Below are 15,943 nucleotides of genomic sequence, written 5' to 3'. Positions count from 1 at the left end.
GGCTTTCTTCCCAGAATCTGCCGGCTGGGGATCACAAATGTAGGCAGTAGGCTTAGGGCTTAGATTGAGTTTAGCTCCGTGTCTGGCTTTGATTCATGTTCCTGAGTAGGCCTTGATGATGTATTTTGATTTCAGAGAAATCTTACGGTTTGTACCTGGTTATTTTGATTCACTAAATTTAATATTGATGGTGGCTCACTAGTTCTCATGAAGTGCTTACTACCTGCTGGGAGCTGGTTTAAGTTCTGCAGGATTTCCTTTCATTTTCCCAAACACCCTTCCCAGGGAGGTTGATTTCCTGGTTTTATGGAGGAGGAAACTGTGGTTGAAGAGAGAGAGGGCAATCTGTCTGCCTGTGGAAAGAGGCCTGACAGTGGATCTATGGGATGTAGAGTTTGAATTCTTATTTACTTGTCTCTACTGCCCCTGTTCACTCTGGCATTGGATGGTCATTCCTGTGCCCATTGATGACTCAAACTGTTCTTGGTTGTACTACCTGGGTGTCTCTAGCATGCAGAGACACTGCCCATTTCCCCTGACCTGTCTTCTGGTCTTTGCCTGTCCTGCATGTGACTGATCATTCTCTACTCTCATGTTTATACATATTCATGTTCTGAAAAAGAAACATGCAAGGTGCCCCAGTCCTCCACCTTTCCTACTGGTGTCTTATTCCATCCCATGGGCCATAATTCAGATGATTCTGGAACTACCTACTGCTTGGGCTGGAATCCCATTTTCTCTCCATGACTCCCCAGTAGTTTTGGTTTTGGTCTGCATAGTTTCCACTATCTATGAGGCTTTTGTCAAACTTTCATGAAAATCATAATAATAGAAATATTGTTTCAGTTTATGTGTCATCCCCAATGTTAGCATTTGTTCCCCTCTAGAGCATCCTAGTCCAGCATACCTGTATAAAACTGTGACCTAGAGAGGCAGGGTGACTTACAGTCGGCGTCTCACTCATGAGTGGGTTGGGACTGCAACCCAGGTATTCTAACTCCCAGCCTAACATCCATTCTCTTGCATCACACTGAAAGAAGAGCTGTGGCTAAGGAGAAGAGACTGGTTGAAAAGATCATTGATTGCCATGCACAGTCAGTTGTGATCAAAACAGTTTGATGCCTGTCTGCAAGGAGCTTACAAGTGAGTAGAGAACATTGCTGTGGAGAACATAAACCAAAACATGTGAATTAATTATGATGGGTGGTAGAGATGGAAAGAACAGGCTGAGGGAAGACCTAATGAGAACAAGGTAATCAGGGAGAACTTCTGTTGGAAGTACCATTTGAAGATAGAAGGAATAGAGGGTAAGTGATAGAGTAGGGCTGTACATGTTAATTGTCACTTGCTTAAGGACAAGGCTGATTAGTTCAATATCCTTGGTGGAAACTGTCTTTCATTTTTATATATTTTCTTGGAATATGACTAATTGGAAATGCTGGATGGTGGATAGATGGGACCTTCTGGGGACTAGGGAAAGAGAGAAGTCATTGGTGTGATGGGCTGGGAATGGCTGACTGTGTTTGGAAGTGGAAGTCTACATGGACATCTCCCACCACAGTTCAGAATCCTGGAGGAGAGGATCTGGGGGTAGAATCTCTATCTAAAGGAAACTCTCTGTGGAGAAGGTGAAGATGAAAGGCTGCCGGGACATGAAAGCTATAGTGAGTGTCACTTGCTGCCAGCCTAAAAGGCTTGTTCCTCAAATAGCTGCACAGCATGGCTCCCACCCACAGCCCTGAGATGAGCTTTCCAAGCGGCTGCCCTTTCTTCTCAGCACTCAGATTCTTGGTCCTGCCCTCTCAGGTCCTCCCACCTGCCACAGTGAGTTTTCCTGGTACATAAAGAGGAACAGGAGACTGCCTTCATGGATCCACACTCTTCAGTTGTTGCGGCCAGGGACATTTATACTCCAGAACATCTAAAGAAATCTCCACTTAGAGGAGTGGGGTACCATCTGAAGCTGGGACTTCAGCTTGATTGGAAAGAGCTCTGCTCCTTGGGTTTTAGGTGAACATTTATTTACTGACTGCACTTAGGGCAGAATAGCTTTGTCTTGTTTTGTCTTTATCCCCATTTTACAGACAGGGAGGCTGAAGCACGAACACACTCCTCAATCTATCCTCAACCCAGTAGTACAAGGGTACAAGGGGCCAGAATGAAACATTACTATGCTTCATGAAAACAAGAAGAGTAAACATAATGGGATACATTTTTTGAAGTCATTCATTTTTTTTATGTTCTAAGATTATGCCCTTTTACTTTGAGAATGTTAAAATGCTTTTTCTTTTTAAAGAAACTACAGTACTATACAGTGTCAGTTTTGGTTTTTGTTCTTTCTTGGAAAAATTAGAATACATTTATCCTGTTAGTTTCTAAAATTGCTTTATATAGCTTTAAATATGTTACAGGTAAATAAAACCTATTAATCTGCAGACCACCGTAGGTGATACCTGGTTCCCATGTCACATGCTTCCTGGGGGGAAAGTATTTGTATAATTTTATTCACCTTTTATTCTGATCTTTTATCAGAAAAATATTGCAACCAGACAGGACCTCTGAGATCCTATTAGTTATTTTTATTCATTTACCAAGATGTTTTGAGTACACAGTTTGACCCTAAGATCTTTTAACTCTATGTGGGCATAATCAGAATTAACAAAGCTTGGCACATGTTTATCGTGGGAGTAGTTTACAGAACAATGTAGGACTCCTGTAATTCCTCAATCCGTTTTCTCTCCAGCCTAGTTAAGCCATTTATTTTTTCCAGTTCATTGTTATTTTTCTCAGTTATTCTGAACAAGATCAATCCTGCTCCATGTGTATTCATTCTATCATGAAGATTTAATTCATTGATCAGTTATTTTTTGAGCATGTGCCTATCAAATTTTACCTATCAACTTCTTCCATTGTGAATGTTCTTTACTGGCCATTATTTCTACCACATTCAATTTTCTCAGGTCAAATTTGCAGGTCTAAATTTTGTCAGGAATGTTTGATTCTTCCTTCAATAAATTTCACCACATGCATTTTTAGCTGCTGTCAGATGTGTGTGTGTGTGTGTGTGTGTGTGTGTATGTGTGTGTGTTTTCCTAACAGGCTTAATTCTTTTCCGGGTCAGTTTTTGCAGTTCGAAGAACGGCATCTTCCTACAAGTAAAGTCAGTCCCTTTTCTGATTGATTCTCAGCAGGTCCAAAACATATATCAGATGTCGAGATATCCTACGTTGCTTATAGAGACCAGTGACCCAAAAGGATTAAGAAACCTACTCAAGGTCAGACCTAAAGTTAGGGAAAGAATTCTAGGGCCATTTTAGGATATAGTGCTCTTCTCCTACGTTTTAAGAAAGGTAAGTTGGGATCCTCTTAACGATTTGTCTTCCTCTTTCTAGCCTCCACTTTTCATCCCTTCTGAGCTATAGAATTTCTACCAACCTGACCTCCCTAAGAAATGGCAGCTGGGGCCACTGTTCCCAGCCTCTTGGCTTCTCCTTGCTTCTTAGCTAGGTCCGCCTTAAGCTGTGTGTGCACTGGGGTGACATGATTTACAAACAAGCAGGACCAAAAAAGGAAAAATCCTCTCTTGTGGAAAATTAGGTCAGTGGCGGAGTTGGGGAGGGGAGGGAATCCAGCCTTGTTCTCCCATCCTTCGGCTCTCCCCTTGCCTGAGGCCATAGGGGCAGAAGCCTATGGTGTTGCTGGGAACAGACATCTGGGGTGAGGGGTTGGGGGCAGTGTCCGTGTGTGTGTTCTTGTGTGGATGCGTGAGAACATGGGAGGGGTCTGTTTTCCAACCACTCGGGATTCCTCCCTCTCTGAATGTATTTGTCTGGATTACTCTAAGGGGGACATTAGTGTTGTCTAATAACAGCCTCAGATTTATCAAGGGATTTGTTTGATTAATTCCAAAGCACAGTACAGTGGATAGATTAGAGCTCAGTCTGTGTGGTGGGTCTATACTTCCCACTCTCTGCCCTTTCTGCTTCATGCAGAGGGGGCCTCTTCCTCCTGCTTGTGGTCCTGACTGTTGAAGGCTCTAGATTTTAGGACCCCACTGCGGCAGAGTTAAAATCATTTCCCACTGCTCAGATGCCCGCGTCCAGGAATACTGATAATTCTCCAAGTTCATGCTGTTTTTCCTCTATGAAAGCTCCAGAGATTTGGCCACCTGCCTTTCTTTCCTGGTTGACACCACTGTACTCTTAAGGTGGGTTCTTGTCCTAGACCCCTAGTCAGGGCTCTGGGGTCCCAGGGTTGCACAGTGGGAAATGCATGAGCTGGGATACAGATGACCTGAATTCTGGTTTCAGGTCCAATATTGTCCAGGTTGATTCTCCTCTCGGGTCTGTTTCCTGCTCTGTGACTCCCTTGTCCTGTAGGATACGTAGGGTACTGAATATAATCACAATGAACTATCTGATTGTCGTGGCCCATCTCCACAGCTAGACTTCGATCTCGGTTAATACAAGACCTGAGTCTGTCTGGTTCATCTGCCATCACCCCAGAGCCTAGTGCTTTCCCGGGGACATAGGCAGCAAACGTTTAATAGAATGAGGAAGATCGACCTGCTCGCCATCCTGAGACTCTTCCGCTTGTTAAACTTCTCAGCTTCTCCTTTATTCTCTGAAACAGTTACACCCTCTTTTGTTTTTACTGTTTTAAAAACATTTTAAATTGTAGTACCACAGAAGTTAAAAGTGGTAATTAATAATAATTATAACTCAAAAAGCCTATTATTGATACACATAAAGTTGTTTTGGGGGATTTCCCCTTCCTCTTACCTGATATCTCTGGTTCCTGGCAGTAGAAGGTCCAGGTCTGGATCTCTGAGCTCCCTCTTGGAAGGGCCTGCAGAATCCTGTTGAGCCCTGTGGAGTGAGACGGGTGCTAATCAGTAAGCCACATGCGTGATTCTCAGACTCAGTCTTTTTGGTCCAGAGTTTTACAAAACCTCCTTGCTTTACAAGGGGGAGGAAATAAACCTTGCTCATTTTATGAAAATTAGAGAAAGGAGGGGTTATAGGGAAAGCAGAAAAACTAACAAGGGCCTTAGAAGTGAGAAAGTCTTCTGACAGGACTACTTGCTTCCTTTTGGGTTCCCTGGGTCACTGGAAACTCAACTCTCAGTGCATACTCTATGGGAAGCATTTGGTAGAATGCTGACTTAAACTGATACAAGACCCCTTCCTCCTAAACACATGGGTGACACTAATCATCATGTTCCTCTTTATCCCGGGCCCATGTGCAGCCTCACCCTTTCTTAACCACCTTCTTTAGGATGTTACCAGCCAAGAAGGTGGACGTGGTGTTTGCTGAGCACACTGCCAGCCAGGTCGTTGGGCAGTTTATATGCATTTGCCTCTTGATGCTCTTGAGGCCTCTGAATTTGACATAATGAGCACCATTTACAGTAACTTCTCCAAGGTCACATGATGAACAGTGACATTGGCACTGGAGCTCAAAGCTTTCTGATCTTGCATGCTTCCCAGAGAGCCCAACACTCAGGGGTGTCAATTGACTCCTGGTCAATTATGGGAAAAATTCTTACAAAAAGGCTGTACTACTTGATTGCTGTTCTCTGTCTCTGGGGGCCACTTTAAGGTTTCTCCAATAGGACTTTGAAGCATTCTCTGTCAACCCAAAGTCCCCCACTTGTGCTAATGGGCTAATAAAGGGCCACAAAGGGCCACACTATCATGTTTGTGTACTGTCTTTGGTCATTTGATTCACTCCTAACAACACATGGGGCATTCTTTCTGAGTCTCTAGTGCCTAGGTTGGTGTCTGGCATGCAGTGGTGGTCAATAAATGTTAGTTGTTTCAAACTGAACCAGACACAAAGGTACATCATAAGCCCCGCAAGCTGTCGGAGGACCTCAAAGCCAGCCTTTCTCAGCCTGTATTCAGTGAGATGTTGCTGGATGTTTTATTTAGGGAAATGTTCAGTGGGTCAAAAACATACTTCACTTATGGATGATACAGTGTACCTTACTATAGATCAGGTTTTCTGAAGTCTCGCCATACTTAATTACCATTTTTTAAAAAAAATTCAGTGTCTTCTAAATTTATTTGACCAGATTTTTTTTTTTTTTTTAAGAAATGCCTATTTACATCTTGCTTGATGGAAGCAAGATGAATTTTATGGAATTCATTTTTGGATTTGTTGCCCAAACTTGTAATTCTTTTTCTGAAATATGGATCCTGCAGAGATGTTGCAAAATCAACAATGTATATTACACTTCAGAATACTTATTGACCCTCTATTCTTTATATCAGTTTTCCATTGGTCTTGGCAAATCCACACCAGTTTTTGGAAAGTTGCCTCTGTGTCCTAAAAGGTGACAGATTTGGATGGTAGACCAGTGAGGGAATAAATAATTAGGCATAGAGGGATGGGATTGTAGGATGGAAAAAGGGTTTAGATTCAGAGATATCTGAGTTCAAATCCTGACTGCTGTTTATGAGTTGAGTAGACCTGGATATTTACTCTCCTGAGCCTTAGTTTCCTTGTTTAAGTGGGAATAACAACAGTATCTGTATCACTAGGAGTAAATGGGTCATAAATGATATACAAACACACACAGACACACAGACACACACACATTCACATGGCAAGAAAGTGATATAGGGACCTTCAGAAAATGGCGGGGATTATAATGGATAGAGATCCTTGCAGTTATCTTTTGGTTCATATTTTAAAAACTTGTTTTTATGATGTCATTGTGAATAGAGAGTCTATTCCATCCTCTTTTTGACAGGGGGTTCTAACATATGGCTAGTAAGGATTTGATGCTAGATTTATATTTCTGGAGTGAAAAATGAACAACATAGCACTTTGTTGTCTACAAAGTGCTTCTATCTACTTAGGCTCAATCAAACCTCATCGCAACCTGGCCATGTAATTAGTGCTATTATTCCCACTATGGGTATGGAAAATGAGGCTCAGAGAAGCTGAGTGAGTTGCCTAGGATCACAAAGCTAGGATGAGGTTGGAAGGTCAGGCCTCAAATCCAGGGCTTCTGCAGGTGACATGCATATACCTACAATGGAATATTATTCATCCTTAAAAAGGAGGTAGATTCTGATACTGTTATAAAGGGTCTAGCCTGGAAGAAGTACTAATGCATGCTGGTGACTGCATGATTGCATTACTTTACTCCAGTGAATTCCTTGAGAGGAGATCTGCCCTCTTTCTAAGAATTTTTTCCTCTCTGGAAAGATTCTAAATCCTCAGAGTTTATGCCAATTGGAAGAACATTTTGGGAGAAACAGGTGGGTCTCCTAGAGTTTCCTTAAGAACATTATGCTAAGTGAAATGAGCCAGTCACAAAAAGACAAATACTGCATGATTCTACTTCTGTGAGGTGCCTAGGGTAGTGAAATTCATGGAAACAGAAAATAAAAGAATGGTTTCCAGGGACTGGGCAGGGAAAGGAATAAGGAGTTAGTGTTCAATGGGCACAGAGTCTCGGTTCTACAAGATGAAAAGCGTTCTAGAGATGGTGGTGGTGACAGTTATATAACATTATGAATGTATTTAATGCCACCAAACTATATATTTAAAAGTTGTTGGGGTGTAGCTAAGCGGTAGATTGCTTGCCTAGTGCAAGGCCCTGGGTACCATCCCCAGCACCACGCACAACAAAATGTTCAGGTGATAAATTTTATGTTATGTGTATTTTCCCACAGTTTATTTTTTCATTGATTTATTTTTGAATTGGTACATTATAGCCAGACCTAAAAGTGGAATTCATTGTGATATGTTCATATGTGCAAATGACATAGTTTGGTTAATTTTGTTCCTTCCCTTTCCTATCTCTCCTCCCTCCCCATTGTTCTCCTCTATCTACAGTTCTCCCTTCTTTCATGAGATCCCCACTCCCTTTTAAAATTCCTTATTTTTCTCTAATTTCTGCATGTAAGAGAAAACATTCCACCCTTGACTTTCTAAGTCTGGTTTATTTCACTCTGCATGATACTTTCCAGTTCCATCTATTTACCAGCAAATGACATAATTTCATTCCTCTTTATGGTTAAGTAAAGCTCCATTGTGTATTTATACTACATTTTCTTTTTCCAATCATGTATTGAGGGACACCTAGGCTGTCCCATAACTTGCCTAGGGTGAATATTGCTGCTATAAACATTGGTATGCAAGCATCACTATAGTATGCTGATTTTAATTCTTTTGGATAAATACTAAGGAGTGGGTCAGCAGGATTATGTTTTGGGTTCATTCTTAGTCTTTTCAGGAATCTCCATTCTGCTTTTCAAAGTGGTTAACACAGTTTTTAAAAACTGAAGTGAACAAAACAGAGGTTCTGACTCCAAACACAAGTCTTCTTCTCACACTCCCTTACAGCACCCCCTGCAGAGGACACCTCTTCCAAGGTTCTATTTTGGTACTGAACTGCAGAGTTGGCAGAACTCACCTTTACCCAAACTCTGAGAGACCCATCTGTTTCTTCCAGAGCATTCTTCCAATTGACATAAACTCTGAGGACTTAGGATCTTTCCAGAGAGGAAGGAATTCTTGGAAAGGGGGCAGGTCTCATCTCTCAAGGAAATGACTGGGGTCAAGTAATGCAATAATTACAATCACCAGTATGGATTAGTATTTCCTCTGTGCTGGATCCTTTGCTCTGTTCTTTTGCATACATTAGGCTTATAACCCTCACACCATTCTTTCTAGTCAAGTAGATTGTATCCATTTCTCAGATGGAGTTTTTAGGGATCAGAGAAGTTAGCTAACATGCCTGAGCTCAGGTGTATAGAAGAGCCAGAATTTCATCCAGGTTTACCCAACTCCAGAAACTACCACTTAATCCTGCCTTCACTGAAGGGGGTAGGGAAATTAGAGATGCCTGTGTCTAGGGTGCTGTCCACCATACCAGCTGATGAATTTTTTTCCTCTCTGCAAGGTACTTCTCTGTGTCCTACAAGAACATGGGATGTTCTCTCTTTTTAGTTCGTTTCTCTCTTGAACTTAACTGCAGTTCTCTGGGATGCAGTTGTGTATTCCTCTCTCTGGTGGGTCATGCTGCAGTTTTGGGAGGGACACATTCATTCCTTAACTTAGGAAGTTAACATATGGAGTCTGTCCTTTGGCAGTGTCCATCTGCTGTAAACAGTTGTCCAAAACCCTTGTCCTGGTGGGTGGAAGAATATAGCAGGTGCCAATCTCATGGCCTAAGGCCAGGAGGTATTTTCTAACTAAAGATGACTTTTATATGAAGGCTTAAACGGGTCAACCAAAGCTCAACTTGTTGCTTTCAGTCTCCCGGGGATGTGCCAACAAGCATTAATAATGATTTCGGGAAGTGTTTCTTGAATGTTTACTATGTGCCTGGCATTGTGTCAAACACTTTATATGGATCATTCATTTGATTCTCATGACAATCTTATAAATTAGGGACAGTCAGTTCTGTTATAACGCTTGTTTTGAAAATGCAAATTTGTTCCAATGCAATTGATATATTAGGGAACAGTTTGAGCATAATAATTTTGTTCTTGACTGTGCATGATTTTATCCATTAGAAATGCTTAGGTGAAAGCAGAAAACCACTGTCAGTGAACCAAGCTGTGAAGGAATACCCCAACGCCCCTGCCGCCAGCCTGAGCCAGCTACTCCTGTTACTGTGCGAGTGGCAAGTCCCAGCCTACATCTGGTGTTGCAACTTTCTGTCCAATTCCAGTTGACCGTCCTTCTGCTGCTTCACAGCGGTTCACAAGCTCCTCACTTCCACAAGCAAACTTTCTAGTGTCAGGTTTATTGAAGTACTTACATATTCCTTAACAACATGTGTTAAACTGGTTCCTACCTTTTATTGTGTGTCACTGAGAAAGTTTTCAGGTGTTGTGCCCTAATCCCATTTTTCTTGTGTTTTTTCTTGTGTGATTTTGCAAAGTGACTGTAGAAGGCATAGATGCTACTATTTCCGTGCGGCAGGAGAGACATGCAAAGCCAAGAAGTCTGCCCAAAATATTTTAAATAACCAGTAGCAAAGCCAGGATTCAAACCCCAGACTGCCTTATCCCATGTCTATACTCAAACACCCGAAAACAAGCCGAGGCTGTCTGCACTCATCTCTGCTGTATTCATAGTAAGTAGATAGCTCCTTTCCTCGATTGTCAGTCAAGGTCACATTCCTCAACAGAGTCCCTGCAAGCATGTGAGGTACCTGAAGGTATGGGGTAGTGGTGACCTGTATCACACAGTGCCTTGCTGTCCCTTCCCCAGTTTTCCTGCTCCCCACACTGCAGCTGCCCTACCAGGCAGGGGTAGACCTACCACACCTTTACCCTCATCCTACCTGCTACTCTTAAGCACCCTGGAATTGTTACCACTAAAGAACAAAAGCACAGAGTGCCAGGGCTGGGGGTGCAGGGCTTCTAAGGCAGACAAATGGGCTTTTGTGGGGGTGGAGGGGGAGCTAACACCAGAACCCTTTTGTGGAGCTCACTTCTCTGACATAGAGCCAGAAAGAGCCTCTTTGCCCCTTCTAATGTTCTGGCCACGTGCAGTCCTCAGCATAAGGCCAGCTGAAGGTCAGCCTTGATATTTGAGGTCCTGGGCAAAAGCATCATGGAGGCCAGCTGGCCAACCTCCCTTCTATCTCTAGAACCATGAAGGCCCTTGTGTGCATTTATGGGGACACCTCAGTCTGTAGAAGTTCACATTTCCTGCAACTTCCCCTTGGCCCTTGTTGACACTAGAGTGCACACACCAGTGGGTCATCTGCTTTTGGGCAAGGAATTCTGGGTACCATGGTGTTCTCTGTGGGGCTGGACAGGTGCTGCTTACTCTGGATGGGAACATTCATTTAATTCTATGCACTGTTTAGTTCCTGGGCTGGAATGCAGCTGAAAAAGGTGGTGGAGGGGACAGTCCCAGGGCAGGACCTCCTATTGTCCAGGCCTGTGGTCATGGTGGTCATGCTGCATCTGACCCCTTCCTCTGCTCTGGGTAATACTTTACTCTCACAGCTGCAAGATGCCCACTGTCCTTATCCCTAATTTGTAGCTGTGGGTCAGTTGGTTTCTGTCCTGGTTTGTCCTTTTATTCAGAAATATAGTTTGACCCTTATCTGATGTGCTTGTGAGTCTGAGAGGTATTAAGGATAGAACATCCTGTCCAAGTCTTGGTTTCCTTATCTGTAAAGTGGGATGAATAATGTTCCTACCTGTTAGGCTATGGTGCTGATGAAATAAGATGATGTTCTGAAGCTCTTGGCTCAGTGCCAGCACAGGGGACCTGATCAGTAAATGGAAGCTTTATCCTGATTGTATTGCTGTTTTTCTATTTCCTTCTCATATTCACCCTCTGACGGAGAGGGTGCAGCCTGCATGGCAATTGACACCCAGAGGAATCCATAGCTGGATTGCCAGAATTCAGGCTCTGGCTTTATAGACGATTTGACTTTGAGTCAGTTACTTAAACTTTCTGTGCCTCAGTTCCCTTATCTATGTAATGGGCATGATAGTATCTCCTACCTCATAGGGTTATTGTTGAGAGGCTTAGAAGAGCACCTAGCATGCAGAAAGCCCCCAGTAATGTCAGCTGGCAATTTGATCACCTCTATATGGAAGACGACAAGAGTTTTATACAAAACAACTAAGGAACTTTTCCGTGTTTGTACAGCAAGGGAGGCAGACCCAGGGTGCAGCCACAGGTGTGTCTGACCCTCAGCCTTGCTGCCTCTGTATTTGAGGCCAGTACTCCAGAGCTCCCTCTTCCTGTGGTTGCTACTGTCATACAGCCTGGGGTCTGTGTACAGGGAGTGGCATGGGTCCCCAGGACCGGCCGGAGGAAACATATGTGAATATGTGTATGTATCAATTTTTTAATAAACAAAAAGTGGGGGCAAATTGCTGAAGAAAAGCAGATAATGATTGATCCAGGAGAGGTGGTATTCTCACCCCGGCCAGCACTTCCTTAGCTCCCTGCTGCTGTTTTATTTTCTCACACTGCTGGGTCTGTAGTTTTCCAGAGCGCCACTGCATTTCAATCTATATTCTATTTTCTCTCCTAGAAAATAGGTCAGACTCAAGGCAGAGTTCACCAGGTGGGGTCCCTAAAGGTTCATCTGGGACTCTCCTTTAGGAGGCTGGCTTTGCAGCCTCCCCCACAATCCCCAAAGCTCCTCCAGGGATGTAGGTGTTAAAGTAGGAAGTTGGGGGAGAGATGCTCTCGGACTCTTGCTTCTTGAGAAGATCTAGTCCAGTGAAGGGTGAAGTGGAGGGCTTCCCTGATTGAGCAAGCATCTGCAAGTGCTCCAGCAGAGGATGGAGGGTCCTTTCTTTCTCCCGGTGATGAGAAGAACCACACTCCTTTAAACTGAAGGAAATTGTTGGTTTTGAACTTGAAAACAACCATACTGTACTTGTGGCTGAAGTTAATGTTGAATATGCAGTAAGTGCCCATGGGTACTGAGTGTAGGTGTGAGTGCCGATTTACTTCTTCCCTGGGTGTGATACTGAATGCAGTCAGTGATGCTGGTGGGTTCAGATCCTTCCTTCCTTGTTCTACCTTCCCTGGTTGGAGTGCAGCAGGCCCAAGGGACGTAGCACAGACTGGACCAGGAGGCGTTTTCATTGTGATTTGTTTTCCCCCAAATATTTCTTGAGCACTTGTGACCTGCCAAGACCATGTGACAGAGTGACAGAGCTAGGAGGATGGGACAGGAAATGTGTCAGATTATGGCCCGTCCTTGGCCCTCCTGTCCTGGTAGAAACAGCTGAGCAGGTCCTGCCTACAGCTTTTGCATTTGAGATTTTGAATAGTCTTTTTCAGATATATGTAGGACTCACCTTCCTTAGGTATCAGCTCTAATATTACTTCTCCCTTCCTCCGTCCCTCCGTCCCTCCCTCCCTTTCTTCTTCCTTCCTTCCTTTCTTCCTTTTCTTCTCTAACATGGGGACCTTCTGCTATCACTTAGACTGCTTCTCCTTTCTTAACAACACTAATTGACATTATGTATCTATGATTTTATTGCTTATATCTCCCATTAAAATCTCAGAGTCTCATCTATTTCATTCATTGCTTGTATCCTCAATGTTTAAAGCAGCGTCTGGCCTATCATTGGCATTCAGTCAATAAGTTTTGAATGTTGAATAGATTATTTCCATTGATACTGCTCACCAAGATAGATACTATTAGGATCTCATTTACACATGAGAAGACTGAAGTTCAGAGAAGCTGAGATGCTTGCTTCTGGACAGAGGGCAGAGCTGGGATTTGACTCTTAGTCTGTTGTCATTCTCTTATACTAAATAACCTTATTTGCTTCTATTTTGCACTCATTCACAGGAGGACTGTATGATAACAGAGATGGAATGTGATAGTGTCAGAGAAAAAAAGAGAGCACCCCACTTCCTGATAATTCTAGTGAAGTTCCCTGGCAAGATTCTTATTGGTTGGGCTTGGGTCACATGTCTGTTCCTGGGTCAATTATTAGATCTAGGAAATAGAATATTTCCATGACCTGGCCTGAGTCATGTGACTATCCTTGGAGATAAGGTGGGATCAGGGATTACCTCTGCCAACCATATGGATTAAAGGCAGGGAAGGGAGTTCCCTGGAAGGCAGCTGGGGGTTGTTACAAGAAAAGAAAAGGACATGGCCGATGGATACTGCCGAGTTTCTCATCCCCATTCTCTGCCCACCTCTACCTCCTGCCTTTGCCATTTCATTCTGTCATTCAGAATTGAGTCCAGAAATTCAGGTCACTCACTGCTTCTTGGGACAGGAGCCAAGTGATGCTGCATCTCTGTTCCTAAAGTTGAAATAGTGCTCAAAACTGCTGTAGACAGAAAGGATCTTAGACCTTGATCTCTAGCTAAAGGGATTTTCTGGGTGGTGTTCTTGCCCCTTTGTGGCAAGAACAGGTACTGTGTTTGTTGCATAGGACTAGAAGGATGCCAAATTAAGACTTGAGGAGGGTGGATAAAATAAGGAAGCATGGAGTTGTCTAAATCCCCACTCCTGCTCACCTGACTTCTTTACTTCCCCTTTGCTGGCTTCATATTGAGGGTCGTGGAGGCCAGAGCTGGAACACTGGTCCTTATTCCTAAGTAGAAGAGTTCGACCAAATCACTTAACTCCTGTGCTCTCTGATGTTTTCAGTGAGCCATCTGGTCAACATTTTTGGGTACTTCAGTCTGTGATAATTCAAAACAATAAAACAATCAGAGCAGCCAACATTTATGCAGCTTTTGCTTTGTACTAAGTGCCTTACAAGTATTTAATCTCATTTAATTCTCATAACACTCCCATGAGTGAGGCTCTGGTATGATTCCCATTTTATAGCTGAGGAAAATGACTTAGAAGTTCAGTGATGGACCCAAGGCCACAGAGCAAGCTGATTCTGAACTCAGAGCTGTCAGTCTCCAAGTTTAGATATGGGTAACTAACTGGTCTCAAAATACCTACGGGGTTCCAGGGGACTCTGTCTCCCTGGGCCTTGGTGTCAATGGCATTGACAGTCCCGCCTCAGAACACCACATGTAAATAGTTTGATATCCTGTTTAATTAAGGGGTATTTTAACGACCACTATTCGGGGCAATCCATCAGTCACAGTTAACGCGCCTGCTTAGTTATTTATGCGGCATGTTTTCCTTCCCCCTCTTCTATTTCACATCTCTTCTTCCTTCCTCCTGCCACTCCACCCCTAAGTCTAACTCACCAGAAAACCTGAAAGGGGGTGTGGCTGAGGAGTGATTCAGAGCTCTCTAGAAGTCTCTTAGAGCAGATAAAGCTTCTAGGGAATATAGTGCGTGGGCTGGATAAAAAGCTCCACTGTTACTGTGAGTAAGTCCCATCCCAGGAACTGAGGCACAGCAAAATTGGTCAGTCTGTATTTTCCTGGGGCAAGAGCCCTCAGGACCTTAGAAATTTACAAATCTGATTGTAGATATTTTCATTATCGTCACCTACCTTGTTCAGGCAGCAAATCGAAGGCACAGAGGATAAATCACAACTTGCTTATGGGGTTAGCTGGGAGACTCTCACCCATGAATTCAGGGTGTTTCCATTTTAGTCTGCAAACTGAATTGGGTTCCATATGCCCTTGAGAAACCTAGGCTTCAGTCAAATCAATTTGAGCTGTACGGGATTCAAGAGATCTAGGCTCTGTCTCCAAACGTGGAGTGGGCACGTCTCCCAACCTCTTTTATCCTCTGTCTTAGATTTTTTGCTGCTGTGACCAACAGACTTAACAAGAACAAATTTAAGGAAGAAAAGTTTATTTTGGGACTCATAGTTTCAGAGGTCTCAGTCTATAGACAGCCTACTCATTCTTTAGGGCCTGAGGTGAGACAGGACATCATGGCGGAAGAGTATAGCAGAGTAAAACGGGGAACATGGCACCAGGAAGTAGAGAGAAAGACTTCCTCTCACTACAGACAAAATATGTACCTCAATGTCACACCCTCATGGCCCACCTCCTCCAGCCACACTCTGCCTATCTACAGTTGCCACCCAGGTAATCCCTATCAGGGGATTAGGTTAAAACTCTCATAACACAATCATTTGACCTCTAAACTTTCTTGAATTATCTAACACATGAGATTTTTGGGGATACCTCATATCTAAACCATAACATTCCCCATCTTAACCAAAAAGAATCAACTAAATAATTAAGTCTATGGCCATTCCAGATCCACCATCCAGTGATTCCAAGTGAGTCAACCCAGATATACCCCAGTGGCCAGGGGTTCCTCTCCTCAGCTGAAATGTGTACTGTCAGGCTGGCTCCAGGGGTTTGAACAATGCCTTGCTCTGCCTGGCTTAGGTGTTACTCACTTGAATCTATTTCACATTCCAGGGGAAGATCAGGAGGAGGTTGTGTTGTTCAAGGAGATGATGGCAGTGAATTGTTACTCCTGTTTTGAAAGTTCATTGGTTTAATTCAAATGTTGGCCTTCCCAGAGCTAGATGTTTAT

The 15,943-nt window shown here is 43.3% G+C and overlaps 1 protein-coding gene across 19 annotated transcripts in view; it reads left to right on the top strand.

Moving 5' to 3' along the window:
- Nucleotides 1-15,943, top strand: part of NRXN3 (neurexin 3) — a 1,486,572-nt gene that overhangs the window by 15,690 nt on the left and 1,454,939 nt on the right. The gene's annotated exons all lie outside the window — the stretch shown is intronic.

The sequence above is a fragment of the Sciurus vulgaris genome, assembly GCF_902686455.1.
Source record: "Sciurus vulgaris genome assembly, chromosome: 2".
NCBI classification, from domain to species: domain Eukaryota; kingdom Metazoa; phylum Chordata; class Mammalia; order Rodentia; family Sciuridae; genus Sciurus; species Sciurus vulgaris.
Note: the sequence above shows the minus strand (reverse complement) of the source record. Positions and strands in the feature narration are given on the sequence as shown.